Source organism: Lissotriton helveticus, chromosome 5_1, assembly GCF_964261635.1.
Source record: "Lissotriton helveticus chromosome 5_1, aLisHel1.1, whole genome shotgun sequence".
NCBI lineage: Eukaryota > Metazoa > Chordata > Amphibia > Caudata > Salamandridae > Lissotriton > Lissotriton helveticus.
In genome coordinates, this window is record NC_136065.1 from 1,391,223,278 (window position 1) to 1,391,243,243 (window position 19,966).

At 45.3% G+C, this 19,966-nt stretch overlaps 1 long non-coding RNA gene across 1 annotated transcript; it reads right to left on the reverse strand.

The window, feature by feature from the left end:
• Positions 1-280: 280 nt before the first annotated feature.
• LOC144753638 (uncharacterized) lies at positions 281-793 on the reverse strand. The gene is made up of 3 exons (XR_013594446.1): positions 778-793; positions 568-668; positions 281-378 (listed from the first exon to the last, which is right to left on the reverse strand). It is a non-coding gene; the product is annotated as an uncharacterized LOC144753638 (long non-coding RNA).
• Between the last annotated feature and the right edge of the window lie 19,173 nt (positions 794-19,966).

Here is a 19,966-nt window from a genome sequence, read left to right on the forward strand (position 1 = left end):
ACAATGGGCAACCCAAGGAGTAGTGGTGGCCCTGAAATGAAGTAAAGATTTAAATCAAGCTGTTGCATTAGAATGGCGACCAATTTCAGTCTCGCAAATCGGAGGGCAAAACAATTCTTTTTTGCTTACGCTACAATGGGGATGGACCAAGTGGAGTATCTTCACTCGTTGTCCCAGGTTTTTGTTTTACCTCCTAAAGATATAATGTCGTGGTCAGAAGACTATCTCTAGTTACTACTCCAAGAAATTTCAAACAAAAAATTGTCTGAACACGTCATACCTTATCCACGATCAGTAGATAGAATAATTCTTTTTCATGGAATAGCAGGCCTCAATCTCAGCTTATTCAGGTCTCAAGGATTGTATTTAAAGAAAGTCCTATAAGTAAATAAGGAAACCAATCAAATTTCGGTATTCTCATACATTGTCATGTTTCAAAATAGCATTTATTCATTTATAAAGTACTCGTGAAATTAAAATGGCATTTATTTTTGCGTTGTGAAATATGCAAAAACAGGTTTTACACCGGTGGGTTTTGGAATATACTAATTGCAGCAAGAACCTTACCCAAAGTAACTTTCGTATATCCACATAAAATTTGTGTATCAACCTGACTATTGGTTCGTGGGCATATATTTGGAAATGCCAGTGTTCAGTTCTGAAATCCGCTGTAGAAACAAGAAGAACGGATCAGGTTAACTGACTCGATCTTTGGTTTTTAAAAGAAAAAATCCTTAGTGAACCCCACGTCCAGCCGCGGTCAAAAAAGAGACTCACCGGAATCCAAGTCTTCTGGTTCCTAATGATTACGTTCTGAGCCGACTCGCGCTCAGACGGCGTGTTTAAACTTCCGTCAATGGGTATAGAAAGAGGACTCATAAGTCTTCATCATCAAGGGGAGCTGTAATCATCAGTTGTGAATTAATTTACATCACGAATAAAGACAAATGTTTAAGATTTAAAGTGTTTGCAATAAAAGCATATTGCCGTGTTGTCAGAAAAGATCAAACTTGCAACTCCATCATATTTAATGGGAGCCGTTGAAATCAATTCGTAAATTTCACTATGCTGCTTTCAAGGTGCACAGACGTTTTTTTAATATATTCGATAAAGGCGTATTAAGTCAAGAACGAGTCGCGTTTTTTGCCTCCACCATTTTGGAATGTGAGAGCGTCATATGCGTAACATTCACTCATATGTTTGGAAACCACAAAATAGCGTGTTGAACCGACTCGTATTCAGACGCCATGTTTGGAAGTGCAACCAAGATTATAAATATGCTTGTTTATATTGTACATTCAGTGCAATTAAACACCCAATGGTCATTTTTGTTTGTCACATGGAAGGATTAGTTCGAAAAGATTACTATCAGTCAATATATATGCACACACGGTTATGATGGTTATTGTTACATATTTGATACATTTTAATACAAGTAATTCAAACTACCAGGTAATAATCAACAGTGAATATTTTGGTCACATGCAGGAATTCATACAACCAGATCTCAGTATCGTATCTTCAATTAGTGTGTGTAATATACAGCATAAGATTTCAGTAAAAAGGGGGAAATTCACTAATAAATCTCTAATACATCACAGTAAAACGAGGGGGGAGATCACCCTACATACATTGTTGATTATATAACACATGATTAAAGCATCTGAACTATACCCAAGGGTCAACCAAGGGGACCCCCAGACATGGCAATTAATTTAATCCATACCTCTAATGTTTCAAACGGGGAATATGATACTTAAGAGGGCACAATGTACACCTTATTGATTGAATCACATTTAGAAATAAGTAAACTTTTCATCTGGTAAGCAATTCATGGGAGTGACAATGTAGATACTTTCATACCTTAAGGAGTGCCACCTGCCTGTTAATTTCTTCCTGTTCGTTTAGACCTTTGTTTACTGTGTTAAGGGAATATATCCATTTACATTCTCTTAGATTTAGCACATTGCCAAAGTCACCCCCCGTGGATTAGCTTCCACCTTCTTTATGACCCACCATCGAAGACTGTCACAGTCATGTCCAAAAGTCATAAAATGTTCAACTAAAGGTGCGCCAGGTATTTTGCATCGAATACGACTGCAATGTTGCAGAATTCGGCATTTCACTCTGCGTAGTCTGGCCTATGTACATAAACCCACAGGGGCATACGATGGCATAAATAACCCTTGTGGTGTTACAGTTACTGTGGTGAGTCAAAGTGTATACTTTATCATTGTGGGAGAAAGTGGTACATTCCACTGTCAGAGGGCATGCCCGACATGTGCCACATTTAGTGTGCCCCGTGATCGGTGGAAGGCCCCAGAGTGTGGTCTGATTTATAACTCGATTTGTTGGGAGAAGAAATCGAACCAAGTGGTCCCTGACATTCATCCCTTTCCTAAATGCGTGTAATGGAGGCGGTAAGCCTCCCAGTTCTTCACTGACCAGGTGCCAGTGACGATTAATCGATTTCTTTATTGCACTACTTTTTGTATTGAATGTAGTAGCACACACCAGACGGTCTTCAATCTCTCTTTTGGGTTTGGGAACTAATAAATGCTCGCTATGATTATGCCATGCTCGTTTGCGAGCTTTTTTCAAGAGTCGCAATGGGTAACCTCGTTCGTTAAGTCTCACAATAAGCAGAGAAAATTCATCGAAGTAGTCCTCTTTCTTTGTACAATTCCTCAGTAACCTCAGAAATTGACCAAATGTCAAATTATCTCTGAGGTTACGGGGATGATGACTCGTGTACCTTAGTAGTGTATTTCGTTCACTACTTTTCCGATATAGACTAGTATACAATTTACCAGAGTCTATTTTAATCTGGATGTCAAGAAAATTGATTGAAACCTTGTCATGTTCCTACGTAAACTTGATGTCATCTGAGCAGGTATTTAACCACTCGTGAAATTTGATCAAGCCATCACTATTGCCCTGCCAAATTAAAAAGACATCATCGATGTACCGTGCCCATAGGGCAATGTGGTTCTTGTACGGGTTCAACTCATTGAGGACATAACGATGTTCAAAGTCACTCATATATATTATAGCTAGGTTTGGGGCAAAACTTGCCCCCATAGCTACACCCTTTGTTTGGATATAGAATTGACCTAGAAACATGAAAAAAGTTCTGTGTCATGGCCAGTGTGAGCAGTTGGATGATAAACTCAGTCGGAACTTGATGAGGGGCAGGTCTCGCATTTAAAACATACTCAATACACGTCAACGCTGCTTGTTGTGGAATATTCGTGTAGAGGGCAGTGATGTCCATCGTTGCCAATATATTTGTGGCGGGGTCGTATTCATGCCCGTCCACTAACTGGATCATGTTTGTCTTATCCCTTAGGTATGTTGGTGTAGATATAGCAATTGGTTTTAAGAATACGTCTATATATTTACACAGGGGTTCTAACAGTGAACCACATCCTGAAATAATAGGTCTTCCAGGTGGGTCCTCCATCCGTTTGTGCAATTCCCAATGGAAAAAGATGCCCTTGGTACTTTGAAGAACAATACCAATATTGTAATTAAACCCGCGGATAAGGGTGGGCCATCGTTGTCCAAAATTCTGACAATTACAAAAGTGAAATACTCTCACAACTATCTGTGGTTGGGAATTATGTTCTACTGAAATCAGACCCCACAAAGAGAATCAGTGCTTCCATCCAAAAAATAACAAGTAAAGCACTTCATGATGGCATAATCACCAAACATGAGTATGAATATTTGAACAATAAACATCCACGTATGCCTACAATATATACACTTCCGAAAGTAACAAGAGATAGTCTTCTGACCACGGCATTATATCTTTAGGAGGTAAAACAAAAACCTGGGACAACGAGTGAAGATACTCCACTTGGTCCATCCCCATTGTAGGGTAAGCAAAAAAGAATTGTTTTGCCCTCCGATTTGCGAGACTGAAATTGGTCGCAATTCTAATGCAACAGCTTGATTTAAATCTTTACTTCATTTCAGGGCCAACACTACTCCTTGGGTTGCCCATTGTACTAGTCCTGATAAAGACTCTCATGGCCACGGTCCAACTCACCTTTAGGCCTTAAGACAAGTCGAAACGTCGACGCTCTTTCCCTTTTTAATACCTGGACTGTGAGACACATTTTCTAGTGCAAAACATTTTTGGGAAGTTATGTTTCCATCCAATGAAAAATTTGAAAAATTTATATTGAAGGCCAGGTTGTTGTAGGACGGTCAATTGCATAACCGATCCATTGTGTAAATAATATTGTGAATATTTCAATGCCCTTATCTGCTCCTTTCTTTTCTAAGCACCTGATTTTTCCTTATTTCTTGCACGCTCTCTTTGGGCAACCTAAAAGCTACTTTTATATAGATAGTTGAAAACAAATAAAAATTGCCCCTGATTTTGTAATTATTGCTGTTGCATTTTGTTTCCCTTCAAGATTTAGTACATTGATTGTCTAGGGTTGATCTGAGAGACATACCCCATAACTATGTGTCAATATTGACTATGGATTGATTAATTCAGTTGAGTGAAAATAATAGTTGAAGACCACTGTATCTTAATAGTCCCTGGACTACGAGTCCCTGATACCGGTCAGTCCGGGGATTCGGGTGGATCTCCAATGGTGGTTGTTCCCCCATTCTCATTCCTGGGGGTTCGATCTTCTTCCACCTCGAGCTGTGGTTGTGTTGTTCATGGATGCCAGGGCCGTGGGTTGGGGTGATGTGCTTGGTGCCTCCAAGGCTCAGGGTCTGTGGTCCCGTTTTGAGTCTCTCCAGTCCTTGAACTGGAAGGAGTTGAGGGCAGTTTGGTTGGCTCTTCGGTGGTTCGCTCCTCTCCTTCGGGTCGTGCGGTCTAGGTGCAGACCGACAACCAGGTTGTTGGGGCTTATGTCAATCGTCAAGGAGGCATGTGTCGGTCTCTGTTTCTCCTCTCCAGGAAGATTAGGCTTTGGTCCGAGCAGACTCTCTTGTCTCTGACGGGGGTCTATCTTCCGGGGAAGGAGAATGGGCCTGCTGACTCTTTGAGCAGGGTGTTCCCCTCCTTGGTGACTATGTGTCTGTCCCCGGATCTGTTCAATCTGATTATCCTCCGGTTCTGCCGTCCTTGGCTGGATCTTTTTGCCTCCCTGTATTTGTTTTTTTGGGGTGATTGTTTCATTTCTGGGTTTTTTTCTTTGATATTCTTAGGAAGTTTCTCTGACGCGCTTCCCCTTTTCTTGTCACATGATGGTGACACCATGTTGGGGGAAGTGCGAAAAGCTCGGCTAGGTAATAGGTTTCTGTAGAGCAGACTAGCTGCTCACTGTTAAGGAATGGGACGGGAAGACCAGGACTCGGAGCAATGAATATTACTGGTGAGTAACCGGGCATTCTTCCAGGTCACTGGTTCTGCCCAAGGATTCCTTGTAGGCGGTGGTGTAAAGGTGTGGAACACGGGTTTTTCGTGTATTTAAACCTGCGTAGGTGACTGAGATAATAAACCCTTTTGCCTGCTCCACCCTTGTAATAAAAATCTCATCAAATGAGGAGTGTTTGATAATAGCTGCTTTTTTCGTGACTGGCAGCATTAGCTGCTGCTGTATATATTATTCTGGAGAGGTCCCTTTGGTTGATCTCACAGTGCCTCGCACTGCTGACGAATGAAACCCCATGACCTGAACACATATCCCATATGACAATGCAATCACCCTTTCTCCACTGCGGAAGTCCCTTCACACGTCAGAGTGAGTCATTAATGGAAATGAATGGTAGGTGGCTGGACCATTCTTGGCAGCTGTGTATCTCAAGTTGAGGGAAGCCTTGAAGTGGTGTTGCTGGAGTACAAATTGTATGGCCTGATCTCGGTCATCAACAAATGATCCCAAATGCCCCCCTAGCTTCTCTCCCCCAGCCCCCGTCTGCTCCTAATACATTTCTCCGGCTTTTTTCTCACGGTGCCTCCTGGTCCCTTCCATGACTATGTAAAATGGGACAGTTGGTCTTCTAGCCGCCCACCTACACAGACAAGGGTTCAGCTTCTACTGAAACTTGTAAGTGGTACGGATATCGAACATTGGTGAGCTCCAAATCAAGGACTCAACCAAAGAGAAGCGTCCAACCAATGTAATACAGTTGAATTTCAGAACTTTCCAGACTGTGTTGTCTTTCCTGCTGAGATCCCGACTAGGAAGGTATGGACTTATCTTAGAGAATACGTACCCTGAAGTTAGCTGGTTCAGGCCCCTGAAGGTGACACATGTGATCTTGAAGATCCTGGGCACAAGTGTCAAATAAAGAAGTGTGGGGACTGACTAAGCAGTAGGCAGGTGATATCATGACCCATGGCATCAGGGCGCTTGACATTGCGTGTGGCATCACCGGAAGTGACATGAGAAGAAGAGATTTCACATCCATGACTTTACAAGAAGTGACATTAGATCTTAGGACCTCACACATATGTTTAGCAAGTATATATGAGTAAATTCAAATAAGCTTTATTCGGTTTTTAAGTTTGAAACCATAAAAGCAACAGAGAGGAATACATACATACTTTAATAACTCGACAATTCATTACAAAGTTAAAAGAGAACCTACTATTTAAAACAAACTAAAAAAGAATCAACTAATCAGAGTAATAACACAAAATGCACACAGTCCCCTTTCACCAAGTATTATAATTCAGAGGTTGGGGGCTAGGATAATAGTCATGCAAGTCCCAAATACAGATGGGACCATCTCCAATTTTGGGCTGAGATGATCGTAAATAGGGGACAATGTTCCTGTGTTTGAATTTAATTAATATCAAGTCCCCCGGAATATCTTTAGGCAACCTACCTAGCCACCCCACCCTCCTCACGCTCAAAATTCCGCCGTCTAGAGTAGGTGGTAACGGTCTGTTATTTTGGAGCCAAAAAATGGCTTTGTTCAGCAGGTCCTGGTGTGTTTCAATTTTGCCCTGTTTAAGTGCAGGGACCCCGGAGAGAACCGTCACGTAAGGGGCGGCTTCAGGGGGCAGATTAATTTGATGCCTTCTTTCTTGAATAATTCTAAGAGCTGTGTGAGGGACATATACAGGATTAGAAGTAACATTTCGGCCACTTGGAGTGGGTGTGGTAAGAGGGGAATCGAGAGTTTGAACTTTCCTGCTTGCAACAGACTTAGCCTTTTTGAGGTTAGTAGAGAAAGTAGGACATGTAGGTATGGCAGTATTTTCAGGTAATGGATAAATCCTTTTTACTGTTTTTTCAATGCTGGACAACCTGTCCCCCAGATTGTTAATTTTAGTGACCAGAGGTAGTAATGCAGAGTTTAACAATCGTTCGATTTGAGCCAATAGGGTCAATTGGAGAGGGGACACAGAGTCATTGGTTCTAGTCTCAGCCTTATCCGTCAATAATAGAGTTGGATTGGAGGGGGATAATGAGGGGCTACAGCACATTTGATCGTTATTAGGCTCATCATGTTTCCTTTTACTGGTTAAGCCCCGGGACAGTGTGTTGGCCTGAGGAAGGATTTTTTCGGGGGATAAAGGTACATCCAGGGAAGTGCGGTTTATTTGGTCGGTGTCTCTTCCCACTCTAGGGGGGGTTGATACCTCCGGTGAATAGTTTGTGCCACACAGGGCATTCAACTCCTCCCAGATGGACATAGTTATTGAACAGCAAAAATCCGGAAACGAAAATAGGCTAATCAAAGCGGAAAAGAATGAATGATTTAATGTCTCTGTACCTCCTCCTTCGATAGGGCCAAGTGGGGTGGCCCGTCCCGTCCTCCTCGGGTCCTCTGAGGGCCACAGAGGGCCCGCCCTTTGCCCGGGCGGCGTCCGCGCGCGTCCGCGACGCGGAGGGAGCTTCCTCAATTTGAGCGCCTCCGGGCGCGTTGATCCTGTGGATGTGTGGGCGGACCGGAACTTCACCCAAGGCTTGCTGGGAGCTGTAGTTCCCCCCAACTGCGGCCGTGGAGCTGGAAACTACGGCGGCAGGGGGAACAAGCAGCGTCAGGGCCCCAGCAGCAGGTGAGAGAAAGTACGTGTGCCTGCTCCCCTCCTCAGCCCAATGTTGGTAAAAACGTCCCCCGCTCCTCCGTGGGAGCTTCCTCAATTTGAGCGCCTCCGGGCGCGCTGATCCTGTGGATGTGTGGGCGGGACCGGAACTTCACCCAAGGCTTGCTGGGAGCTGTAGTTCCCCCCAACTGCGGCCGTGGAGCTGGAAACTACGGCGGCAGGGGGAACGAGCAGCGTCAGGGCCCCAGCAGCAGGTGAGAGAAAGTACGTGTGCCTGCTCCCCTCCTCAGCCCAATGTTGGTAAAAACGTCCCCCACTCCTCCGTGGGAGCTTCCTCAATTTGAGCGCCTCCGGGCGCGCTGATCCTGTGGATGTGTGGGCGGGACCGGAACTTCACCCAAGGCTTGCTGGGAGCTGTAGTTCCCCCCAACTGCGGCCGTGGAGCTGGAAACTACGGCGGCAGGGGGAACGAGCAGCGTCAGGGCCCCAGCAGCAGGTGAGAGAAAGTACGTGTGCCTGCTCCCCTCCTCAGCCCAATGTTGGTAAAAACGTTATATATGAGTACATTTGAACACATGAGTATACACACAAACACTCCTGGTTTAGGCAGAAGATATGCAGTTGCATTGTAATCTTTCTAGTATAGCACAGTGAGCTATGAAGGATGATATGTGACACCTACATCCAGTAGCCCTCACTGTCCTATTTAACATATCCTGTACAATTATTTACAAACTTGTGTGATTCATTGTCAATATAATGTGTATGTTTGCTGTAAAGCGCTCTGATACCCTACATTGGGATGAATAGCGCTGTAAAACAAATAAAAAATACAGGTATTTAAATTGTTATTTTGCACTGGGACAGAGTAACGCAACTGACATTCTTACAGTGCATGAATATCTATTATATATGGGGGTCCGAACAAAGTCAAAATCGTGCCTCTGTTAAGCGCCTTTGAAGTGCTAACAAGCTGCTGCTTTTGTTTCCATTCCTCTGCATTTACATCTAGGTGTGAGGCTACAGGCAGCCCCCACACACCCTCCATACTTGGACAAAAGGAGGTCGAATTGCCCCTTAGTTTGGCCATTGTTATAGCCCAGCTGGAGTCTCAAATGACAAAACCCCCTCCCCGTCTGAACGTTGCTGCTTGGAAGGAAAGCAGATATCGATCAGGCGCTGCTGAATGTGTCCTGGTGTCTCAGAATTACACCGGGACACGTTCAGCATATTTCTGTGGGGCTCAACTTTATGGCAGGGTGGACGGCTTCCACCCTGTGAAAAGAGTGGGCGGATGCCGTCCACCCGCATGTACCCCCGACTCGGGCCCTGTGAAGATCGTATGTTCATATACTGTGTGCCAGTGTACTCTCTTAAGGGCAGGTGTTATATGAATTTTCTTTGCCCACGACTACTGTAGTCCTAATGGCCACATTTTTGCATCTTCTAGACCAGAGAAGAGTATCTGGCAAAATGCAGTAGATCAAATAGCAGAGAAATGAGTGTACTGCAGCCCCTACCTCAGTTGTTCACACTGAAGGTGCAGTGATTTAAGGGCCTTATTTTGTGTTTGCAGGTGACCTGCCGTCTGCCAAGTTACCTTTGTCACCCTGGCAGACTACCACTTGCCTTATTTAGAGATTGCTGTCGGCCTGACGGAGATGCCTGTGCCTTCAACTGTGACACAGCCACAGTGGCCCATTGTAGGAAAGTGGGTTTCGGTTTCAGTAACCCCTCCACTTTTTGCCAGATTTCTGATGCACTTTGACTTGATGTGCCCTGTCTGTGTCCCTGGCAATCAGGTTCCTAAGGCCTGTGTTCTTTCTCAAAACTGTAGAATTGTACCCACAATTGGGACCTCTCTGGCTACATTTAAATCCCTATAAAAGGAACCATGGGTACCAAGGGCACTCTAACCAGGGAAGGACTCTAAGGGCTGCGGCACAGATTATGCCACACTTAGAGGTTCTCTACCTTAAGACACACACAATGTCATTGCAGACTGCGTGTTTTGGTGCAGAGAAAAGTGAAGAGTCAACATGGAACACATCCCTGAGTGGCAAATCAACACAACCTGCCCCATCTCTGATAGGATCTCTCGACGAGCACCTACCTCCTTAATTAGTGAGTATATTTATAGTACGCAACATTTCTGCAATACTAACAGGGTGTACCTATCTAATTTCTAAAATCCTAGTTGTGTCTGTGTCTCCACACATTTCAAACATCCTTCCAATTATAGGAGTGTTCTCAAAAAATGTGTGCAAGTTGGTAAGGAACCTCACGGAAACAACCACCAGGGAACTGCTGACAGGTACTCATCAGTGTGTTCCACTTATCATCATCGCCGCCTTCCCACCAGAAAGTAAATAGACATGTAAGTAATGTGTGTAACTTAATAGTGAAACTAACTACACAAATCTACTGCAACCCGACACCCTAGGCTAGAACACCTACAGTCAATGTTCCAACCCGCTAAAACTGAGCTAGACACCACTAGCACTATGATAAACTTCATCCACTGCTGGATATCTGCTCACATTAAAATCCAAAAGCTCCTCTCCTCCGCCTCCGGTCTTCCTTGTGACTCCCCTGCCCCGTCTTCCTCTGCGAAGGGAGGCGTTGCTGGAGATTGTGCCACTTCTGTTGGAGAAGAAGGCTATCGTGGACGTTCCTCCTCTGGAGAGGGGTGAAGGTTGTTATTCGATCCTCTTTCTGGTCTCCAAGAAGGATACTTTGGATCTGCGTCCTGTTTTGGATCTGCAACGGGTCAATCGATTCGTTCTCCATCGTTCATTCAAGAATGGTGACTCTGCAGTCCATCCTGCATCTGGCGCTTCCAGGGGGCTTCCTGGCGTCCCTGGATCTGATGGATGCATTTTTGCAGGTCCCGGTGCATACGGCGGATCAGAAATTTCTCTGATTTGCTGTGGGGTCCCGTCACTATCAGTTCCGGGTGCTTCCCTTCGGCCTTTCATTGGCGCCCCGGGTTTTCACGAAACTCTTGGTCCCTCTGGTGAATATTCTTCATTCCAGAAGGCTGCAGGTTTTTCCCTATCTTGATGATTGGTTGATTGTTTCTACGTCTTTTTCTCAGGCTCTGTCGGATGTGGACCAAGTGTGTCATCTCCTGGGTTCCTTTGGGTTCCTCATCAACCACCAGAAGTCCTCCCTGGTGCCCTCCCAGTCTCTGAAGTTCCTTGGAGCTCTCTTCTGCATGGATCTCGGCATGGTGTTCCTCTCCCAGGAGTGCCAGTTGTCTTTGTTTTATCACTTTTCTTGGCTTCTGTCCCAGTCCCAGGTGTCCGCCCATCTCTGGTTGAGGAGTCAAGGGGCGATGGCGTCCACTTTGCATCTCCTAAGGTGTTGTCATCTTTCCACTGTCAGGAAGATATTGTTCTCCCTGTTTTTTTCCGGAACCTGCCTCTTCTGAGGAGGTGGTCCTCCATTTGTTGGATGTGTTAAGGGCTCTCCGCATCTACTTGGAGCGGACCTCTGGTTTCCGTAAGGTTGATTCCTTGTTTGTCACCTATGGCCTCTCTGGGCCGGGTCTTCGTCTTTCCTTGTCCACCTTGACTCGTTGGGTCAAGGGTGCTATGAATTCCACCTACGATTCTGCCCACTTCCCTATCCCCTTGATAGATCGCGCAGGTCACCCGACCAATAATTTCGCCACTTCTGGCTTCGGGCCCATATATTTCAAATCACCATATACATTGATCAGATGACCTCACGCTCTGCTATCAGATATTTGTGAGTTCCCTTCGTTATTCTTCAGCGTACCCGACTTACCCTCCACCGACACGGGTACCTATGACCACAATGGATCAGGGAGCTAGCTGTAAAAGGAAAGGCAGCAAAATACAAACCCAACAAAATAATATTCAATACCTTTGTAAAATGACCACGGACAACTGGAAGTTTTAAAGTCTTTATCTAATTTAGGAAATTTCAGAAATAATCAAATTCACAGTAATTAAGCAATCGATAATCAAAATAACAGAAAGTACATAGCTGAATAGCAAATAAGTCAGAGCAACCATTTATAGACTAATGGAATCAGGACACACTTAAATGAAGGATCAGGAATTAGAACGCTTAAGATGAATCCCTAAAGATGGGATAGGCTTTGATTAGGACGGGTATTCTAGATTTATTTCAGAGAAAATAAGACATGAGTTCGGGACATTTATATCTATAGGAGAGTCTATGGAGAGAGACACACTATACTTTAAGGCAAAAGTTCTTTAGACAGTTTAAGTAAGGATGTTCTAGACCATATGAGAAAATGACAAACTGAAATGCAAAATATAATTTCTAACAGGTAGGGCAACATAGGAACACGTTGTGAAATAAATGCAAATGACTTTATGATTCAATGGTTGCGGAAAGCATGGAAAAATTAACATATGCAAAAGTATGTCTTTATTAAAGCAAAAGACAGAAATATAGGAAGGTGCAAGGTTTCAGAGCTTTCAGAGTGATATTTACCTAGACTGGTGTGGAAACCAAACCCTGGCCACGGGTCAGTTAAAGACAGGAAACCCTCAAGGAAGGATACCCCTCAATGGACAGCAGGTGCAGAAGGGACACCCAGGACAGGACAGGAAACCCTCAGATTAGGAATCAGGACAGGACCTCTCGGACAGGACCCTCAGGACAGGACCAGCACCCGCAGTTCGGAAGCAACGCCTGCGCTCCACCCTCTCTGCAGCTATCGATCAAGACCCCGATTGGGTCAGCGAACTCCCAGCAAAGTGCTCCGCCAGCACTTTAAGGTTTAGTAAAACCTTAGTCTATGGTCAAATTTCGGACAGAGTGCTCCGCAGCTCTCTGTATCTTCAGTCACCTATTGAGTGCGTTGGGTCAGTGACAGGTCAGCTAAACCAGACAAGTCGGACAATTTCCCTAGGTGAACCCAGGGTAGTTATACTGTTTTGGGACGGTGTACCACCCCCCAATGTTGCAAAGTGTCAGAATCCCTCAATTTGGATTGGTCCTAAGGTAGGCTTTGGGTAACACACCAATCAGAAGAGACTATTTGGAGGCCTAATTTACATCTCTGGGTACCGCCTAGCAAGATTGGGGTTCCCATGAGAAAGCCGCACAGAATACAATGAAGAGAATACATTTTAGTAACAATTGAATACAATCATGATGCTTCGGCTGGGTGAGGTGTCCCTTTCCCAGGGTGGCTCTGGCATCAACCTTCTTTGGCCTGAGTTAAATGCCACAACAGCTTCTGGCGAGTTTGCGCAGAAGTACCCTCCAAGATGGACTCCCCAGCCCAGCACCCCTCCGAGTCGAGGATACATGAAAAGTAAGCGAAAACAAATTAATACATAGAAATAAATGTATGTAAACACATCATTGGTCTTGTACTTCAAACTTATCATTATGAAAATATACTATGCAGTTTAAATGTTAGCAACATATACACACTCACAAGAGCATTACCACGTTATTCACGAAAGCTGTGTATTACACATGCGCACCCTTTCCCTCCAAAACTTATCACTACGTCAGGTCACGTGAGTGTGACTGACGCATGCGCAGAAGCACTTTTCAAGCGGCGGCCATATTTTAGAGACATTGTTTAGTTGTATTAGAAATACACGTACGCAAGCTTCCTCTACCTTGTTCGAATATGAAAATAAAAATTAGTAAGACGTACAATTTATTAATTGATTACACACGGGCGAGGTTCTTGACTCGAGCAAGTCGCGATGCGAAGCTTGCTCTATCAATCCCCTCTTTGATGATATTTACTATCATCACAAAATTAATGGAACCAGATGCCAACTTCTCACACCTTATACATCTCTATCTCTTCCAGCATCCGATTTAGCTTCTCTTTTTCATTTTTGGTAGGGTGAGAATTTTTCACCCTTTTGTATATCTGATTATTCATTTCCTCTAATTCAAGCTCATCCACACTTCGTTTCACTCCTCTTGCATTCACTTGATGCTTTCCGGTGTGTTTACGACACTTGCAACAGACAAATATGAAAAATAAGATAAGACCTATAATTCCAATTGGCATCAATACTTTGAACAATAAGCTTTTACCTAAGCTAGCAAACCAATGACCTACATTTGAGAGACCATCTACCAGTCTCTTCCAGGCACTGTCAACCTCGAGTGGTTTGAGTTCCCTTTCCAAATTAGTAATGTTTTTCACATATCTTTTGAGCTGCACACTTTTGTCCGGAATATAAGTGCAACAATGTTGCGCCTTCAACATCCGGCAGACTCCGCCCTCTTTTGCTAATAAGGTATCAAGAGCAGGTCTGTTCTGCAAAACCATTGATCTGATCGCAACCATTTCGGTATTGACCAGCAGAAATCCATGAGCTGTGTCAGTAGACAACACATCCACTATAGTGGACAATTTGCAAATTCTGTGAGTGTTCAGAACCACTCCCACTCCAGGTATCAGTGCACTGAAAATACTACCCATTATTTCACCTACGCTTTCTCTTTTACTACACACTAAGCCATTAGTATTTTCACTGCTTCCAGCAACTTTGTTCACATGGTATATTTTCGGGAAGACAATGCCAAAGTAGCAGCTTCCATACCAGTGATCCGGCAATTTGAAATAAGCCTTGTCTCCACACATATAATATATTCCAGGAAACACAGGCTCTGACCCATTTTTGAAACCCCATCCTCCAATTACCTTGTAATTATGTTCGCATTCACTGGAACCAATGAAAATGTTATTATAGTAGCTAGTCTTCTCGCGGTGAAGACATAGCTTTCCTTTCTTTTCAAAATCCAGCAACAGAGCAGGACCCGCCCCACCATTTGAGGTGCCTTCCATGCTCTCAGCCCATTTTGGCCTTTTCTGTGTTTCGTCATCTGCCTTTCTTTTTATTTTTATTCTCCTCTTCTCTGCCATGTTCAGGAACATCTTTTCCTGCTCATGCAAAGAACAGGTCAAGTTATCTCTGTGTGCGTCACCTATGTCTATATTACCTATAGTCAGAAAGTATTCGCCCATATAGCGAGTAACGTCACTTTTAGTATGTACAGGATTCAAGTTCCCACGTATAGGGAGTTCAGAAAAGATCACGTCATTGTTAGAGTAATAGTACTGTAACGGTCCTCTTTTGTAAAATAAGCTTGCTAATATGCTACAGGATATTCCATAGGTCAGGGGCAGGTGATGGTATGTCACGCCTTCAGCCACCGAAGTAGGTAGCTTCATGCAGACATAGCAATCTTCAATTTCCATAGTCTCTACATAGTGTATTAACAAGTTTGCGAAAACATTTAAATGCGTTTTATTCTTTTTTTTTTTGGTGCAAGACATTTATTATGCAGAAAGAAAGATAAGAGGAACACTGCGTCACGCCAACAACCCGGAGGCAGGCCGCTATAAAGTTCACATCTCATGACAAATAGTAAAGCAGTCGGGGGGATCCAACCCAACGGGCTTTGGGGCCCCCAATAACAGCATACAAAGCAGGAAAGTCATGTATATGAGCAGTGTAACATTAGCATGTTTAATGGTCTTACATTTTATCAGCGCCGTAGACGAAAGGTGAATCTGAAGGTTTCAAGGCTGCCACGAAGCCAGCAACAGGACACAGCCTGTTGAAGCGGCAGATCGAAAGGATGCGTCTACCAGCACTGTTTTCACCCAACTCGTCTCAACAGACAAAAGAAAAGCAAGAACAACAAACAACGGGGCAGTTGAGAAATACCAATCACGCAATACCCACTCATACATGGGGCTGTGCGCTCATGCGCCGGGTAGCTTGCAACGAGTGTCAATCAGCGGTAGGGGTTGTGGCGCTGCAGGCGTCAGGTCTCCATCGTGAAGATAGGGGGGGGGAGGAGAGGGAGGGGGGGAAGCTGAGGTAGGTTGATCCATAGGGTCATGTGGCCTCAGGGGAGACGGGGGTGGCCAGGGAATGCTGCATGTGGGAAGCAATCAGGACATTAGGATCGGGACGTGTCTCAGCCCCAAGTTAAGGCTACACCGGCATGGAACACCAGGGCAGTTATCACACGTCCACATCACAAAGCTCTCACCCCTATATCATCCGACACACCCACATCAGGTGAACCATCAGAAGCGTCTGAGCCCGCACGCTCCCTAGTCCATTGTAGGAAGGGCTCCCATATGTCATTAGGTCTGGAAGCAGTGGGCATCGTTTCCCAATAATTAGTCAGTTGTGTGTGTCCATATGTCACATCCCTAACCCAGTCTGTGTACGATGGAAGAACTCTCCGGCCCCAGTGTAGTGATATTTGTCGTTTGGCATAGAGGAGGAGTAGTGCATGTAGTTTTCTATCGCAAGGTTCTGTGTCCTTGACGTATCCCAACAGACCCAGGAGCGGTGATGGTGCATCAGTCCTGTGTAGAATTTGGTTAATGGCAGTGAAGACGTCCGACCAGTACCCATCTAGCTTAGGACAGCTCCATGCCACATGAATGAAGGACGCATCTGCTCCCCCACACTTCCAGCAGGCTGCATCCTCGCGGATGCCCATGCGGTGCAGCAGAACCGGCGTGCGATAGTATCGGTGCAAAAATTTGAAGTGGATGAGCCTCAAACGATAATTCGGAGATAGTGCCGTGAGCTGCTTACAGCAGTATTCCCACATGTCATCTGTCAAAGGGTCAACCAGGTCTGCATCCCAAGCCTGCCTGGCCGTGGATACCGTTATCGGGGCCTGCTCCTGCATGCAGTTGTACAGTCTTGACACTAGTTTTTTGGGGGAGGGTCTCGAAAGCAGATTCTGAAGGGCATCCAGTGTCGGCGGCTCCTCAGGGAATTGGGGCCCCAATTTCTTACAGGATTCCCTAAGGGAGTGGTACAGCAGCGCGTCCGCGAAAGATTCAGGCTGGTCATCCACACTCGCGTTTAATTCCCCAAATGTGCCATCGGGATAGATATCAGCAAATGTATTCAGCCTCTGTCCGCGGATTGTTGGGGTGTCACCTCTGGCACTCAAGCAAGGCAACATCGGGTTCCCCCGTAAGGGGACAGCTTGCGCATAAAGCAAGGAGAGTCCCGCTCTGGTTTGCAATTCGCGCCAAGACCAGCGAATCATCTCCACAGTGTCCACATCCTTCGAAGGGCGTTTGACTTTACCATAGAGCGCCACGCGCAGTGGCAATGGGGCAACAACGGCTAGCTCCACCGCCACATGTGGTTGGTAAGGAGTGGGGAAGGCCCAAAAATGTAGAAACTGCACCTGCGCGCATAGGGAGTATAGCTTGAAGTCAGGAGCTCCGAGGCCATTCTGCCTCAGCGGGAGTGTGAGCAGGTTCCAGGACACCCGCGCCTGTTTCCCCGCCCAAACTAGATTTAATAGCAGAGAGCGGACACGCGCGTGGAAGTGTGCCGTCATGGGCAGCGGAACATTCACGAACAAGTATAGGAATTTGGGCAGAATCACCATTTTTACCAGTGCTATTCGTGCCACCAGGGACAGGGGTAGTTTGTTCCAGACCTCGATTTTCCTCTCAAGCCAGTCCACCGCTCTGCCAAAGTTAAGAGACCACAGCTCCTGTATATCACGACTGATCCAGATTCCCAGATATTTAACCGCGTCAGCTTCCCAACGCAGGGGGTAGTCCGGTGAAGGCTGACTCGTCTCATCAGTAAGGGGGAACGCGACAGACTTAGTCCAATTTATGGACACTCCTGCAAGGCCCTCAAACCGCACGAATTCACGGAGCAGCGGGTTCATGTTATCTCTGGGGTTGACGACATACAAGGTGACATCGTCTGCGTATAACGAAATCAATAAACTCCGGGAGCTGAACCCAATTCCCCTCGCAGTGTGGTGTTGCCGTATCCTGGCCGCAAGCGGCTCCATAGCAATAGCAAACAGGAGAGGAGACAGTGGGCACCCCTGTCTAGTTCCTCTAGAGATCGCAAAGGGTTTTGAAACGAGGCCATTTACACTCACTCTAGCCCTAGGCGCACTATACAGTCAATGCATTTTATTCTTAACTTCATGATAATGTAGTCCTCCCTCATCTGATGCTTCTAGGTCTTGTTTTGTTTGTCTGAGTGCTCTCTCATGTCTTGCTACACTTTGTGTTGTCAGTTCTTCTGTCTCAGTATTTACAATCTCAGTAGGGTCAATATTAGTATTTTTGCTCACCGCAAAAGGAATGAAAACTGTTAGTCCTATCCAGAGTAATATCACTATAACTATACTACATACACATACCTTGCAGCATGTTTTGCAACGACTGCAACTAGGTCTACCATTCACGTTTGAATCAGACATTTTGGCTCAGAAGAAGTTTCTCGACCCCTCTTTGTGTCTTTACACCAGTAGCTTACTTTGTGCAAATTCACGGTGGCTCTTCTTCTTCTTCGGCAGAGTACTCAGCGACTGGTTCTCCGTCGCTCTCGTCAGTTATATCAAGGTCTTCAAATTCCTCCAAAACGAGCGTCCATTCAGGAGACTTGTACTTTTTGTTTTGTCTTTTTATTCGATCGCTCCTTCTTTTGGAAGTGTCTTCTGGTTGTTCTGCTATGCGAGCACTTCTCCTTTCTTCTGCACGTTTTTCTTCTACCGTTTTTATTCTCAGTCTCAATTTCTTTATGTATCCAGGCTCAATGTGCTTTCTTTTCTTAAGTCTTTTAGTTGGCACTGAGACTTCGTTCTCTTCTCTTGCCCTTTTACTTTCATTAGTTTGTTGAAATTCTGCTTCTTCTATTTCCCTTCCTGTCTCACTAGTTCCAGGACTTGCATCTATTTCTTCTGCCTGGTTATTAATCTGGCCTGGTTCAGGAGAATTTTGTTTTTGTTTTTCAAATGTCTCTGTTTCTGTTTCCTGAACACTTTCTCCTAACCCTATCTGATCCTGCTCGAGCACTTCGATCTCTTGAGCTTCTTCCGCTCAAATCTCTTTACTAGGTCTAATCTGTCCCTTTTCGATATCAGGAGTCAGTGGAGGAGTATCGATCACTTGTTCTGTCCCTGTCTGACCTCCTCCTTCCTCAGTTTTGATGTGAATCTCAATACCCTGAGGTTCTTCGCCTGTGCCTTGCTTTTCCTCTCTATTCCACTCTCTACCTTTCCAGATTCGTTCGCTTGTTCTGATGGGGTCTTCGGTAAGGTCAATCAATGGTATCCACTCATCTGGCCATATGCTTGTCAGCTCGTCATCAGCTACTTCTGGACCAACTTCTGGGAACCCTTCAGCAGGCTTGACTCTTGGCAGCTCGTCATCAGCTACCCTTGGACCAACGTCTGCGGACCCCTCAGCTTGACTGGTACTGGGCTGTACGTCGTCAGTTACTTCTGGTCTTGCTTCTGCAGGCCCCTCTGCTGGACCGTCTACTTCTTCAGGCTCCTCGTCTGGTAATACCTTCTGGGTGTGGCTGGCGTGGATCCAATGGGGAACACCTGCACACTTCACTGCTGTGGTCGTTACCAGGATTACTTGGCGCTTCTCTCCCCACCTTGGTGCCAGACAGCTCGACCGAGTATGCTTCTTGATTTTGACCCAGTCCCCGGGAACCAGTTTGTGGAGAGGAGTCGTTGGATTGGCGACGGCGTCTTCTCCGATCTGGCGAGAGATATAACGCACTTGGTCACCTAATCTCTTGCAGTATTCAAGCACCAAATCATCAGTAATACTCAACAATTTGCTTCCTGGTACCCATGCTTGTCTCATCACTCTTCCCATAAGGATTTCATGAGGGCTCAGGCCTGTCTTTCGGTCTGGAATACTTCGGAGTCCCATCAGAACCAGAGGCAGGGCCTTTACCCAGGTCATGCCAGATGCATCACACAATTTCGCTAGTCTTGTTTTGATAGTCCCGTTTATTTGTTCCACCACTCCAGAAGCCTCTGGATGATATGCACAGTGGAGTTTTTGCGAGATCCCAAATGCCTTACAGAGTTGGTCGATCACATCATTCTGAAAATGTCGGCCTCTATCTGATTCAATAGTGACTGGAACCCCGAACCTAGGTATCAGTTCTTTCATTAAACACTTGGCTACTGTCA